The 16,813-nt window shown below is 33.7% G+C and overlaps 1 long non-coding RNA gene across 1 annotated transcript; it reads right to left on the bottom strand.

Moving 5' to 3' along the window:
- Positions 1-309: 309 nt before the first annotated feature.
- LOC142354746 (uncharacterized) lies at positions 310-5,534 on the bottom strand. Its single transcript, XR_012761114.1, has 2 exons — positions 5,339-5,534; positions 310-1,441 (listed from the first exon to the last, which is right to left on the bottom strand). It is a non-coding gene; the product is annotated as an uncharacterized LOC142354746 (long non-coding RNA).
- Positions 5,535-16,813: the final 11,279 nt, after the last annotated feature.

Genomic DNA, 16,813 nt, shown 5'->3' with positions numbered 1-16,813 from the left:
TTGAGGGCAACGAAAACTTTTGTGGTGATAGCTTGACAATTTACACAATTCCATTTCACCCAACCTGCCATTTTACCCAATACATTTGGGTAGAAAGGCAGGTTGGGTATTATGTTACTGGGTAAAATGGAATTGGGTAAACTGTCTCGACTCCCTTTTTGATATTATGTACGGTCAATGCAAGTCGTACAAGACTAAGGGATTAAAGAGACAAATTGTAAAAGGTTGCAAAAAGCCAATTAATACGTTGAGATTGTTTCAAACCTATTTCGGCATACATTTTTCATTACGATTGCCCAAAAACTTAACTCTGTGTGAAAATTTAGAATTCAATTTGACTTCTTAGTTGCAACCACATCAATTTTGAACAAATATAACATTGAACAAGACATAGGAGTAAGCAGCAAAATTGAGTTTGCTGAAATTTACGAACTTCAGTCATTTTATTTATCAATCTCTCTATCTATTCTCTCTCTCTTTCTCGTAAGTAAAGATTAAACTCAAGGCTCTTCGACCTTATTCATTGTGAAAAATAATTGCAAGTGAAAAATTGCACAGCAATTGATAAGCGTCAGTGTCGTTCGCCTGAGGTTCAAGTCTAAGTCGCTGACCTTTAACAGCCGAGCACTTTTTCAGAATATTGTGAAAGTTTCCCGCATAAAACTGTGCATAGTTTCTGCTTATAAAACCTATCAGTGTATTATGTTGAAACCCAGTTAGGTCGTCAACACTTCAACTACGCAGCCATTGAGATATCGTCCATATCATGCTAGGGTATTGACGAGTCAATCGAGTGTTGCTCCATCAAAATATCACAATAAGACCAACGTAGTTAAAGGGAAGAGTAACATAGACAAAACGTCCCATTATTAATCTTCGAGTAAAGTAGCACTTTGGTTACTCTGGCAACTTGTGATAAAAGCAACGAATGAAGTGCAAGTTCAATTATTTGTCTTCTTCTTTCTCTTCTCTCTCTCTTCATCGTCAAGTTCTCAACAGTTCTCGAATCAACTGTAATTAACGGCAGAACATCAATGGTGAAAGTAACTTTTTACAACCTTTTCAAGTTGCAAGTAAAAAATGCCAAGTAATTCTTCGCACAATTTTTTTTTAAATTGAACAAAATCTCCAACGATAGGAGTAAGGGAAGTTACACACACTAACACACAGACAGCTGCTCCTAAAATTGGAATTGAAGTTGGATATTCCATTAACTGTGGCAGCGACGAAGTAAAGTAGGAACTTAATTCGAAATGAAATTTTGAAGTAAAGTTTGACCACGCGATCTGATCAAAAAAGTTGACAGAAATTTGAATTCCTGAATTGCTCGAGTAAATTTAGTAGTAGGTTGAGTAGAAGAAGCAGCTGCGTTAACTGTTCCAGACCAAAACATCTGCTTACGTCATAATTGTTACCAGAATCGGTAACACAGAGATGATGACTAACTGGGAAAAGAGCTATACCACATGCAAGAATTCAGATTACACTATTTCTCAAAACTAGATTATCTTAAAACATGAATTACGAATATCAGAAAAATTCAGCCAGGAATGAGTACATCTTATTTATAACAATAGCAAGTGATAAAAAAATTTTGAAAAACTTAATGCGCTCTTTAGAGTAATATACACAATCTTACAATTCATTTTTTTTTCTTTACAAGAAAACAGTGTGTGAACAAAAACTCTCAGAATTTTATCAATATTTTACTACAATTTATTTTTGCTACACTTTCAAACTTTCCAGCTCCATAAAGAGAATTGTGTCCGAATACCCACCAGACAAAAGCAACCAAAAATAGAAAAAAAACGAATCTGAACATATGGAGTAACTACAAAACCAATGGACAGCAAACGACTTTTTTTGACGGTATGTCTTCATAAAATCTTTACATTTTTTTTCAGTTTAACTCTTAATTATTTCAATTTTGTTGCTTTGTCAGTAAGTTTTAATAGAGAACGCTCCCATTGATGGTTTGAAAAGGAATGCGTACACATATGCATTCTTTGAACATCTTATTTTACGAATTCTTCATTAACGTCCAATAAAAAAGCTGAACTTTTCAGTTCAGATTATTTGTATAACATATTGTTCTCATAACTAGGGCTGATTGATGTTAGAACCATTGAGCTATCTAAGTAGACACAAGTAAGCTTGAGCCAATTTCTAGTTTTGCATCTTCTTATTATTTGTTTTTGGTATTATCACTCAAATATCAAAAATGAAGGGATCATTGAGCTTCCTAGCGCGCTATCGATCAACTTAAATTAATTGAACTCAATAATTAATGCATAAAAACTATAAAATCGTGTTTGAAAAATATTTAATTTCTGAATTTTGACGTTTTATCGTTTTTTTCAGCATGAGTATTACTCTCATTAATGACAGCGCTCATTTGAGTTCTAGTAACCCATGTGAAGCTATGTAACAGTTTTAGTTTGTATCAAGAATGTTTGACTTCGATACAGGAAACGAGACTTCAGTTTTGTCCACTTTTTTGTCTTGTGTCTTGTTCTCAACAATAACAGGTCTAATCAGATTTCCGATGGATTTCGTAGTTTCATTGAATTACTGGTATCATTTTGCAGCAGAAACAACTGACCAAAAATTATTAACTTTTGAAAACTGTTTTTTTTTTAAAATCTTGCCTTCATTTGCTATTGTTTACTTGCCTTGTTATTATATTTGTCACTTTGTCGTTTACTGCAATTAATAAAAACTTCTTGAAATGTACAATTACTGAATACTATATAGTTGTTACTGATCTGACCTGGGGATATGTGCAGTTATAAAGTTTCGTTTTTAACTTTGACGGCACTAATTTTGTGCTTCCCAAAGTGTACGGTTTTTGTCCTTTCCGTATATTTTTTACGCTCGTTTTTCGATTAAATTTTTTTGGTATAATATTGTGATTCCGATCAATATAAGAAGCTTTGTTTGGATAAAGATAACGTCACTATATTTCGAAGAGGGTCGAGCAAAAACTTGCTGAGCTTTTGATTTCTACTGACTTTTATTCTATTAGAGGTCTGATAACTAGGGATGACTAATGTTGGAAACATTGGGCTATCGAATAAGGCATAAGTGTATTTATAGATTTTATAGTCAATAGTTTACGGTTTTTTTTTGGCTTCAACGCCATATTTTTTCATTTAGCCTGTCTCTAGTTTTGCATATTCCTATTGTTTGTTTTTGATATAATCACACAAATACCAAAAATGAAAAATGAAGGGACCATTGAGCTTTCTGGGCAGCCCTCGATAAACTTCTATATTGATTGAAGTCAACAAATTCTGCTTTTTAAGACCGTGAAATCATTGTGGAAAATATTCGAAATTTATCAAATTTGACTTTCTATCGTGTTTTTTAAATGAGTAGTACTTTTATTTAATGACAGCTCACACTTGAGTTCGAGCAACCTATTTGAATCTGTTGATTGGTTTTAGTTTTAATCGAAAATGTTTGACTTCGATACAAAAGAAAACGAGACTTGTTTTGTCCGTTTTTTGTCTTGTCTCTTATTCTCAACAATGAGAAGCCTCATCAGATTTCTAAAGCAGTCTTTACTATTATTGGTTTAGTGGATTCATTTTATAGCTGAAAACACTGATCAATATCCAATTAATTTCAAAAATTCTGATTTTGCTTAAATCTTCGTTTCATTTGCAGTTGTTTATTTGCCTTGTAGTTATATTTCTAACATTGTCACTTACAGCATTTTACTGCAATTAGGCGAAACGTCTTTCACTTTTCAATAAGTGAATACTACAAAAACATTAGTGGTTTTAAACTAGGGTTATACGTTGTTATGAGGTTTCGTTTTTCAAACTTTGACGGCACTAATTTTTTGGTTCGCAAAATTTAGGGCTTTTGGTCTTTCCCATTCGATGACTTTTTTGGTATAATATTGTGAATCTGTTCAATGTAATAAGATTTGTATGGCTAAAATTAATATCATAATTCAAAGAAAATAATGCTTTTCTTTGTACAGATTTTTTTCTGTTCCTTTGTTTAGTTCTGCCTCGGGATTTGATGCAGATATCAACGGCTGACGTTAACGTAATTAAGTTGGAAAGCCGGGTTATAATCATTTATTGTACTTTAATCCTGGACTTGTGCTCGTATCTCTTCTTAATGAGTTGTCTTCCTCTGTTTTAGTTCCGACCATAGGATCACCAGTACAGAATTCAAAGAGCGACTTTTTTATTGGTCTTGATGTCCATTTCTGGCCTCATGCTGTATGGTTGTCGGTCAATCGTTGGATAAAAATTTCCACGCACTTGAAAATCCTATTTGAGAACAAAAAATCAATATAAATTTATTAGGGGCTAACCAAATTCGATAATCACAGAGCTCTGTTTTTTAAAGGACCTTAGTATTTAAATTGTGTTTGAAAACAGAACAGAAGCTCAATTCAGAATCTCATTTCTCTTGTTCCCCATAATTGAGCGTTTATTTGACAAAATTGTGTTTTTTCTGCTCGAGAAATTCTATTATGTTGACTTCTTTTTTCAAATAAACGTGAAATGTGTAGTTCATTCATTATTCAACTGAAAGTAAAACCTCAGACTGTATATATAACTGTCCTATTTTGAGATTATAAAGTTTCCAAATACAAAGCATCTACCATCTACTATTTTGACTCTGTCCTATCTGTTCTTGATTTGATAACCATTTCAGTCCAGATTGTGGATGAGCAGGGTCGGAACATTATGTGCAAATGCCGTCTAACGAGTCTCATTGTTTTTCTTTTAAACGAAACGACACACCACGAAATTCAGTACGAGGTGAAAAGCTCTAAAATAATTAAAATTACAAATTTTTCTGCTCCCTATTTAATCATTTAAGCGTTCAGATGCAAACTGTAATTCTGTTTGAGGCCAAACCATTTTAAATAGAACTAAATAGAATTAGGTGGGGTCAGCTTGGTGCTAGGACAATAGATCGAAAGACAACAGATCGAAAGCGAAAATTGGGACAATAGATCGAAAATTAAATTATTCAAGTTGCATATTGGCCAATCAGATTTGAGCACTCATATATTATACAGCATATAACATGTTCGGTTGTGATACTTTGTTTGGTTGTGATAGATTCATATCAAGTCCCACGGGCCGCTAAGGCATGGCCATAATGTGGTAATTACATTGCAGCTCGCAAATAATGCTTAATTTCAACCAATAAGAATAGAGATTATTTTTCGATCTGTTGTCCCAATTTTTCTGTTTTCGATCTGTTGTCCTTTCGATCTATTGTCCGGTCACCTTTGCGAATATACATTACCGCGTTTTCCAGCTTAACAATGATCCATAACTGGAAAATTTAGCTCTTTTCCCACTTGCCTCCCACGCGACTCAAGAATAGATGTATAGGATTTCCGCGTGAAATGAGTCCACGTGATAATTGAGCAGAGCACATTTGTATCTCTGAAGTTACCATAGTGAATTTGTCGATTCAGTAGTGTGAAACGAACACGACATTTAACCCATTGTTGTGATATAATTTTTGCTCACAGGTTAAGTGAGCCCAGTCATCATCTAAAAGACAAATAAAAATCTTTATCACATAATACAAATTTCTGTAACGAATATTTTAATTTAAAAAATAAATTTGTCGTGAGGGTGAAAGATAGAAAAAGTCTCTCCCATATAACGTCGATTTGTCGACCGCAGCAAAAGACAGGTGCGTCGATTTCAGTGCCTATATGTTAATTATTTTACTTATGTCAATTAAACCACCGTCATTACTCTATATCGCACTTTAGATACTCCAACAAGCGAAACTAAACCCGATTTATGCTATAATTAATTTCATTTTTTCCCGTACTCGTTTTTCCAAGAAGAGCGCCCATTTAGTCCATAATCAGAGGCTGTCAAAGTCATTCGGGAACACTGAATATTACTCAATTGAACATATCGTATCTTTATTTTTTCGAAAGGACAAATTTATAAAAAATTTTTTAGCGCACACAACAGTCCCGACCTTAAATGAAACCTACAAAAATAATCAGTGCTAGGCGAAGAACAAATAGATGAAGATTAATTTGCTGAACTTCGAAATTGGAGTGACATTTTGCTTATTCTTCTATTATAGATGTCTACCAAATGAGGAAGAGATAGAAAACCCCCAAAAACAAGCATTTTTCAAAAAAAAATGTGTATGAACAAGAATATTGCCTCCAACGCAAAAAACTTAGTGGAATAAAAAAATGGATTGATGAGATCAGACATTATTAAGAAAGGAAGTCAAGACGATCAACGAAATCAAACAACAATAACAATAAACATTAATTACCTCCAAAACTTTATGTACAATTTTAAAAAAAACTTTTTAAAACAGCAAGGTCAAAATAGCGCCAGATAAAACTGAAATTACACAAAATAACTTTTACTTCACTAGAAAAGATATGGGAACACTCCAAAACTAGGCTCGTAACAATTAGACAAAAAAGAAAAAGAACAGCAAAGATTAAAAAAATTGGCTCTTATTTTTTAAAAACAATTAATTTCAAAGTAATTAAAACCATTCGGAAGCAATTGAAAACATCTAGCATGTTTATGATCACATACGGCTCTACAGGAGGGCATTAAGACCTGTCATTATTCAACTCTTTATGGGGTTACAAAAAGAACAAACAGAGACAACAAAAAAAAACGCTGTCGAACCCGTAAAGGCATATTTTGCCCACCAAAACATGTTCAATTAGACCTTCATCGAACGCCAATATTGCCATTATTGTGGTATGCGAGCTATCTTTAATGAGAAAAGGTAAGGAGTAGTAAAAAAGGGCAAAATTAATACATTTGTATTTTTCGAAAACAATTCTCAAAGTTATGACAGCCATTAGCTACAAAATGAAATAAGAAAACCGGTTAGATTATTCGTCCAAAGAAAGCGCTTGAGACCTGTAATTATTCTGAGTATGTCTGACGTCTACAAAAAGGGCGTCAAATTTAGACAAAAATCAAAAATTAGTGTACTTTTTTTTAGAAAAACCTGCGTCAAAGCCAGTATTCAAAACGAAATCTTTAAGAACCTTAGATTTTGTACAATTGCTCCTCTCCTCAACAATAATAATGTCATATGTGAAATGTAACAAAGAAGACTAGGCAACAAATAGACAAAAAGAACGAAAATTAAAAAAAAGTTTCAAAGTCATGAAAGCGATCAGCTATCTACTCAAATCAGAAAATAGCCTTATTTAATGCTCCAAAAAACAAAGGAGACCTCTCAAAATCCAAGAAACTGACTAAAAAGACAAAGTGAAAACGACAGTTAAAGTCATGTAAAAAAAAAATTCAATTAAATTCCTCGAGAAAGGGGCGTCGAAGTCGTCAAAAACATAATCCATGCATTTAAAGATTTTAGTATGTCCGATTGTGCCTGAGTCTCAACGCCAATAACGTAATATATGAACTTTCATTAATGTGATATTGTGACAAAACGAGAAAAAACGTGAAAAGGGCCAAAGCCTAAAAACAAAAAAAAATGTGAAATTTAGTAGTATCACAGCCAAAATACCATAACTTAACGCGCCAAAAAACATTAAATACTAATTCACTAGAAAAAAGAGGAAGAGGAAGCATTCTTTTTGCTGACACTAAGCTACTATTTGGCCAAATTAAGAGAAAAATAGTGGCAATTTCAATAAGCCATTGTTTTATTTAAAATTAAAACATTTTTAAAAGTCAAAACGACCATATCTAGATAGTGCATGCAAAATTGTCAACAATACTTTTTGGTCTTTTAAATTACATCAACAGCACTAGTTTAAAGAATTTTTACATATTTTAGCAAAAATGACGAAATTTTAAACAAATGTGAATAAATAACGCAAATCGGTATTATATTCACAAAAATTTAAACCACGATAACTCGCTCTAAAAAACGAAATTAAAAAAAATTAATTCCATATTCTACGCTGGACGGGGTTTTTAATGATACCACTCACAACTCTCTTCGATGAATTTATCGATCGGTCAAAATTTTCTGTACTCGTTTTTCCAAGAAGAGCTCCCATTTAGTCCAATCAGAGGCTGTCAAAGTCATTCGGGAACACTGAATAGTACTCAATTGAACATATCGTATCTTTATTTTTTCGAAAAAAGCGACAAATTTATAAAAAAAATTTTAGCGCACACAACAGTCCCGCCCTTAAATGAAACCTACAAAAATAATCAGTGCTAGGCGAAGAATAAATAGAAGACGATTAATTTGCTGAACTTCGAAATTGGAGTGATATTTTGCTTATTCTTCTATTATAGAAGCAAACGGAAAAAGACAACGAGAAAACACATACCAAATTTCAATACAACAGAAAACAAGATTTCAATACACAAAACAAAAAAAATAATGAATTAACATTACAAAGACACGTGCAATTTTTGTTTCAAAACCACTTGGTGGGGGCCTGACTATGCTCAACTAGCTATGTATTAGTCAATGATATGATTTGTAACAAAAAAACAATCCAATAAAGAATAACTTATGAAAGCATTTTTTGAATTTCGTCTTTTTGAAGAGTTATTGAGATTCAAACTTTCTTGCACATTTTGAAGAAATTTCGCGTATTTGGCTACTATATGGTACTAAAGCTGACAAGGATGCGCGGTAATGTGCGTTCACACAAAGTTCCGACCCCGCTCATCCGCATTTTTGGCATACATGTCTACCAAATGAGGAAGAGATAGAAAACCCCCAAAAACAAGCATTTTTCAAAAAAAAAAATTGTGTATGAACAAAAATATTGCCTCCAACGCAACAAACTTAGTGGAATAAAAAAATGGATTGATGAGATCAGACATTATTAAGAAAGGAAGTCAAGACGATCAACGAAATCAAACAATAACAATAAACATTAATTACCTCCAAAACTTTATGTACAATTTTAAAAAGTTTTTAAAACAGCAAGGTCAAAATAGCGCCAGATAAAACTGAAATTACACAAAATAACTTTTACTTCACTAGAAAAGATATGGGAACACTCCAAAACTAGGCTCGTAACAATTAGACAAAAAAGAAAAAGAACAGCAAAGATAAAAAAATTGGCTCTTATTTTTTAAAAACAATTAATTTCAAAGTAATTAAAACCATTCGGAAGCAATTGAAAACATCTAGCATGTTTATGATCACATACGGCTCTACAGGAGGGCATTAAGACCTGTCATTATTCAACTCTTTATGGGGTTACAAAAAGAACAAACAGAGACAACAAAAAAAAAAACGCTGTCGAACCCGTAAAGGCATATTTTGCCCACCAAAACATGTTCAATTAGACCTTCATCGAACGCCAATATTGCCAATATTGTGGTATGCGAGCTATCTTTAATGAGAATAGGTAAGGAGTAGTAAAAAGGGCAAAATTAATACATTTGTATTTTTCGAAAACAATTCTCATCAAAGTTATGACAGCCATTAGCTACAAAATGAAATAAGAAAACCGGTTCGATTATTCGTCCAAAGAAAGCGCTTGAGACCTGTAATTATTCTGAGTATGTCTGACGTCTACAAAAAGGGCGTCAAATTTAGACAAAAATAAAAAATTAGTGCACTTTTTTTTAGAAAAACCTGCGTCGAAGCCAGTAAATTCATAACGAAATCTTCAAGAACCTTAGATTTTGTACAATTGCTCCTCTCCTCAACAATAATAATCTCATATGTGAAATGTAACAAAGAAGACTAGGCAACAAATAGACAAAAAGAACGAAAATTAAAAAAAAAGTTTTTAAAAAAAAAATTGTTTTCAAAGTCATGAAAGCGATCAGCTATCTACTCAAATCAGAAAATAGGCTTATTTAATGCTCCAAAAACAAAGGGGACCTCTCAAAATCCAAGAAATTGACTAAAAAGACAAAGTGAAAACGACAGTTAAAGTCATGTAAAAAAAATTCAATTAAATTCCTCGAGAAAGGGGCGTCGAAGTCGTCAAAAACATAATCCATGCATTTAAAGATTTTAATATGTCCGATTGTACCTGAGTCTCAACGCCAATAACGTAATATAAGAACTTTCAATAATGTGATATTGTGACAAAACGGGAAAAAAAAACGTGAAAAGGGCCAATGCCTAAAAACAAAAAAATGTGAAATTTAGTAGTATCACAGCCAGAATACCATAACTTAACGCGCCAAAAAACATTAAATATTAATTCAGTAGAAAGAAGAGGAAGAGGAAGCATTCTTTTTTTGCTGACACTAAGCTACAATTTCGCCAAATTAAGAGAAAAATAGTGGCAATTTCAATAAGCCATTGTTTTATTTAAAAATAAAACATTTTTAAAAGTCAAAACGACCATATCTAGATAGTGCATGCAAAATTGTCAACAATACTTTTTGGTCTTTTAAATAACATCAACAGCACTAGTTTAAAGAATTTTTACATATTTTAGCAAAAATGACGAAATTTTAAACAATGTGAATAAATAACGCAAATCGGTATTATATTCACAAAAATTTAAACCACGATAACTCGCTCTAAAAAACGAAATTTTAAAAAAAATTAATTCCATATTCTACGCTGGACGGGGTTTTTAATGATACCACTCACAACTCTCTTCGATGAATTTATCGATCGGTCAAAATTTTCTCAAAAAAAACCCAGCTGAGTATATATCCCCCCCCCCCCTCAAGAGGGGTCGGAACGAAAGTCAATACCTTAAAATAGAGCATTTCAGAGCTAAAGAAGGCTGCCTGAATATTGCGGGGAATGGCTCTCAGTTGCAGGTACTTAATCTCAAAAGTGCTGATACATAATTGAAATTAAAATTATCAGGGGTTTATTTGCACTTCCACTATCTAGCAGAGAGAGATTGATTTCAAAGTAAATTTCTGCGGGTTTTTCAAAAAATTTTCCTCTTTGCTATAAATATTGGTCTATATTTCCGTTTTCATTCAAAAACGGACCAATAGATTGCACAAAAACTCAATGGGTGTGAAGGTTATGCATGCACTATCTAGATAGGTCTAGAATTGCAGGTCATTCTAAGTGTTTAACTTCACTCAATTTTAATTCATTGGGCAGCATTCTTTTCTCCGGAGAAAATTGTGAAACTAATGACATGTTTCCCTTACCGTACAAGAAATATGCGAGAAATGGTACACAAATTCAAATAAAAGTGAAAAATTGATTGTAACTTTTGCCAATAGCCAATTTCACTTTTTCTTCTCAATTAATCTAGTTTCATTCACAAATGTACAGGACAAAAGACCATACTGAATAAGCAATTAAAAACAAATAAGCATTTTATGCAGCATATGAAGGAATGTTTAACATTTTATCGTTTAATCAAATGAAGAGGGAAGTTTTTAGCGGTTGAAAAAGAAGTGCTACTTTTTATAAATGACTTAAATTAATTGATTTGTTAACAGCCTTTGTAAAACAAAATAACGTTTCAAAATGTAACTCAAAATGACGCTTCAGGGCTTGCGTCTCATTGGTACCACCAAGCTATAAAAAAACAAAGCAGTTTAATCGTAAATGCAGGTTCTGGCTCCAAAAAAAAACAAACTCATTCTAAAATATTTCAGGTTAAAAATTGTAGGAAAACAAATATCGTTAAAATTATATAACACAAGAGCCAGAACTTGTTGAAAAGTTTCCATTTGTTTCCCTAGAGTTTAATGAACAAGAAAAAAATTGTTGCCAAAAGCTCAATTTATAAGACACAGACAAAACACCTAAAAAGAGACAAAAAATACCCCAAAAAATTTGATTACAAATACCCCATTTTTTTTTAAAAGAAACACAGTTCAAAATTAAAATCTATCAAATTGAAAGACCACATAAACAACTTAAATAACTAAGTTCAACCAAAAGACTACCAAAATGATTTAAAAAAATGAAATAAGATAACAAAAATACTGTTAAAAACGTCCAATAAGGCCAAATGGCGAAAAGAGCTCAAAATCATATGATCAAAAATACCTCCCAACGCACTAATACTGTTTTCTTTAATTGATACCATCAACCTTATCCGATAACGTTAATTTAAAACAAGGAACACTGCTTTGAAAAAGCCGCAAGTGATGAAAAAAATTCGCTGACTCGATTTCATTACACATACTTTTCTCGCTCTCTCTCAGAATAATGCTTGAATAAAAACCACTCTAAATTCCCTCTCTGCTTTTGACTTTTTGTTCAGCAGATAGACCTAAACGTGCGGCATTTGCTTTCCTCTGAAACCAGTCTGAATACAAGTCACCGATTAAAAAAACAAAAATAGGTCAGATTATTCATTTTCGAGTCGAAAAAAATAGGATCCTTATAATAGCCGGCGGAGATGAAGACGGCTGTTAAAATCTCAAACAATTTGAAGATCTGAAATCCGATTTTTATCACCAAATTAATTGAGCATTTAAAGACACTCCCCGCTGAGAAACTTTTTACTGCAAAATGCTTTAAGTATGTTAGCGAAATTTTAATAACTGTAATCCCACGTATTTTAAAATAAGGTTAATACTGCTTTCACAAAATTGTATTGCTGTTTCAATCGAAACCAATTTGTTTTAACTGGAATGCACATTTATCGCCTCAATAGAGATTATCAATCCATAGTTTTGAAACTAGTCTAATTAAAACTTTAAAATTATCGATAGGATTTTCTGAAAGATTCCCTAAACCTTTCCCAATAACGTCCAGAAAGACCCATTTTTTAAAAAAAGAAACTTTCATTTGTGAAAACCAAAATTCGAAAAACATTGACATTGATCACTGTGAAATGCTTTGAAACCGTATGCTTCAAGATTTTCTGGGCGTTAAAAGACGGGCTGTTATTGAGTTCATTCCCTGAAAACATACGGCAGCAATCATATTCTTGTCATCGTTAAAAAACGAAAACACCGACTAACGTCTGAACAACTGCCCTTGAACGACTAGTGTGAGCTCAAATATAATGCAGCCTGCTTCAGTTGAGGATGAGGGGGTTGTGGGGAATTAAAATCACTAAGCGGTATAGCCCTTGGGGAAGGTGGAGGGGTAGATTGCAGAGCTAGGAGGGACTTATATGGGAAATGACCTTTTCACCTTTAATATTACTAGCAGTTCCTAATTACTATATATTACAAACCAAGCGACGTTTACAGTTTAATGTTCGAAAAGAGAAGTCAACGTTCAAAAACGCAGGTAAATGGTCAAATAGAAAGCAGCCAAATTCAAGTCATGAACAAACCTGCTTCAGCTAAAAAAACACAACCGGTAGAATAATGAAAATGACTTGAAGAGTCGTACAATAAAAACTTGAATAGCGCATCTATTTAATAATTGAACGCAATCTATTTAATAATTGAAAACACAGCAAAAAAAACAACCAATTTTCAGTTAGAAATGTGTAGGTGTGGGTGCGTAGGTTGGTGGAGGGCGAGGTGACTAGGTAGGAGGGTGTGGTGGTAAGTAGGGTGTGGTGGGTTAGGTATGTGTAGGGGTAATTTGTCGGTGGGGATCAGTTGTTAGGGGGTGAGGGTATATTGGAGGGATTGACAAGTGGGGGTATTTGTAACCGTTGCGGCACTGCATGTGGTAAAGTAGGTGGGGAGGCGGTTGAAAGGTGCTCAGGGGTAAGTAATAAAGGAGTATGTGAGCGTAGCTGGAGGGAGAGGTAGGGGGTGGGAGTTAGGTTGGACCGGGGCTTAAGCTCCTGTTCAAGTCCAATGGTCGAAAACAGATGTCAGCGTTCAAAAACGGACGTAGATGTCTGAATAAAAACTAAAACTGCAAGTAATGAACATATTTGCTTCAGCTAAAAATTTGTTGAGTACCACCTATACTCCTCTCTGAATCGTAAAACCACTACTCCTTTTCGAGTCGCAAAAAAGACCAACACGTCTACAATAATTGATTCATACTCCGTTCGAGAGCAGTTAAAAATCTTTGAATCGAACTGCCCCGTAAAAGAAAAAGAAGAATTCGGATGCTAATTTTCAGACATATGACACGAAACACTATCATTTTCAAAAAAATCAGTGCATTCTTTTCTTCCTATTAGTCTGCTTTTGGTTCGAATCAATAAGACGCGACCCCTTTTTTGAAAAGCGATTCGGCATTAGCCAGCCAATGTATTGGGGGGGGGGGGGGTAGGTATATGGTAGTGGTAGGTGAGGGCAGGGCTTAGCTCCTAGTCAAGTTCAATGGTCGAAAACAGATGACGATATTCATCAACGGAGGCAGATGTTTGAATAGAAAGAAGTAAACGTTCAAGTCCTGAACAAATTTGGTTCAGCTAAAAAAAAATATGTAAAAAAACCAGCTATGCTCCTCTCCAAGTCCTAAAAACTTGTAGAATACCATTACTCCTTTTCGAGTCGTATAAGGTCAAACGTTGACAATAATTGCTTCAAACTTCATTTAAGAGCAATAGAAAATCTTTGAATCGGACAGCCGCGTAAAAGATAACGATAAATTCGGATGCTATTTTTCAGTCATGTGAAACGAAACACTCATTTTCAAAATCAATGCACTCGATTCTTCCTATTAGCCTGGTTTTGATTCGAATGAAGCAGACGACCCATTTTTTTGAAAAGCGATTCGGCATCAGCAAGCAAATGTACAGGAGATGCATTAGAAAGCAAACACCATTCGAACAAAAAAAAAACATTCGAACTCTATAACCCTAATTCAAAAACATGTGCAGCAGCAAAAAACTACCCTTTAATTGAACATATGAATTAAATGAAGTTAATGATTTATTCTCACGTACGACTAAATTGACGTATCACGTCCACTAAAATATCATTCGGCAATTGTCGGCGCCTACTTTAAATTGAAAACAATTCCCAAGTATTCATATTTTACCGATCGATATTATTACTCATAAACTCAATGTTTGTACATAAAACCATCATTGCATTATACGAGTATGACAATTCAATTCCATCATCACTGTTGAAGTCCTTAATGTGATCTTGAATTTTTTCTGCTCTCGCGTCCGAAGAATTGGCCACGACTACATCAGACAAGGAAAAGTAAATAACAACAGAACCATCGGATGATTGTTTCCCGAATGGCAGTAACAAATCCAAAGTTTCTAGAACATCTTCGGTTTTTACAGAACAGTCAGAGAGAAAACGAGATAGGAGAGAGATATCGAGAGAGAAAGTAAAAAATAACGAGTTAGCTTTGAGGCATCTGCAAAATTTGCAATTTCAAAATCTCCAGATTACATTTCAGAGATGCATTTGATGTGCCGTAAGCTATTCGCTACGTAAGTAACCAAAAGTTTAAAAATTGAATTCCAGTTTTTGGCTTTTCGACAGTAATCAATGAATGCGATCCGTCTACTTAGCGGCAAATAAAGTAATGGCTTATACTTACATTTGTAAGAGTTTCTAAAAGTTGAAATTATTTTGAGGGCGTTTGAGTTGCATCAAAATAGCCGATAATTTGTTCAATTGCGCATCTATACCAAACTTGCTCCGCTGTTTGGTACGCAAATAACAAAGTAGGCAGGTAAGTAAGCAACAATGCTAAGTAAGATCCGTGTAAAACCGGATATAAAAGTAAATTTCAATAGCAAGTAAAGTTTAAGCTGTGTCTAAAACGCAGCACGAGCAATTTTTGATCACTTCTTTGGAGGTATCACTGCTCGACAGTAAAATTGCGTCAAATTGTCGATGTTGATCGCTTTCGATTCCGAATACTGATCAACCTGCTATTTGTTCAGCCGACTGGCTGAACAAATAGCGGGTTGATCAGTATTCGGAACAGTGAGAAGATTTTTCTTGTTTCTTTTAAAAATTGGTTGAGATATTGGGCAGTGGACATGTAACGTTATCCATAATTTCGCCCATTAAGAAGCTAAACTAAAACTAAAGATAAGTAAAATGCAAAAATTGGCATCCAACCAACTGTTGTGAAATAAGTAACATCCATCAGAACCAGCTGACATTATTCTATCTGAAATTCAAAATACATTTATTTAATTGCAAATTTGATAACAACAAGGAGGATCGGTAATGTCCGCGTCTATCTATAATTCAATCGGGCTGTTCTGAACAAGAAACTTTTTGAAAATTATCGCTCTCCTTCGACATTGAACCACGTGTGCAATGGAAAATCAAGTTTAAATTTCAGCTCAATAAAAGAGTTTTTAAAATTAATCAAACCAAAATCTCTTTGCACTATCTGACTACTATGGTGCAAAATTATTTTTTAGCTGAAGTACATTTTGAACAACGAGGACTCAAACTTCAAATTAAAAAACGTAGAAAAAATTGTGATTCTTGATAACTTTTCGGAAGTTCAGCTGCTCACGACATTGAATAATATGATTGAATGATACCACGACATTGAAAGGCACCTTCTTCCAAAGCGAAAAAATAAAAAAGCAAACCGAAGCTATTCAAAATGGCCAACTCGTTTAATTTGAAACCAAAAGCTTATGTTAATGACAGAAATAAAACTTAACCTTGAAAATACTGAAAAAGAGCAACTTAACAATAAAGTGAAAATTCAGAAACAGTCATTTCGATATTTTATAGTCTGTCCCATAAAGTTAAAACAAGCGAACGTTCGAAAAACTCCAAAAACGTGCAATTGAGCATCAATGTGATCATTTGAATGTCAACGTTTTCTCCATGCAGTTTTCATTCAATTTTTTCGACATGTTTTAAATTTGAACTTTGACCTCGAATCCGTGGCTTTTGAAATGTTCGCTTATTTTAACTTTATGGGACACGCTATAAAAACTGAAAGTATAGCGCGTCCCATAAAGTTGAAATAAGCGAACATTTCAAAAGCCACAGGTTAGAGTTCAAAGGTCAAAGTTCAAATTTAAAACATGTAGAAAAAATTGATGAATGAAAGCCTAATGGAAAAAACGTTG

The sequence above is a fragment of the Convolutriloba macropyga genome, chromosome 15 (assembly GCF_964194025.1).
Source record: "Convolutriloba macropyga chromosome 15, txConMacr16.3, whole genome shotgun sequence".
NCBI lineage: Eukaryota > Metazoa > Xenacoelomorpha > Acoela > Convolutidae > Convolutriloba > Convolutriloba macropyga.
Note: the sequence above shows the minus strand (reverse complement) of the source record. Positions and strands in the feature narration are given on the sequence as shown.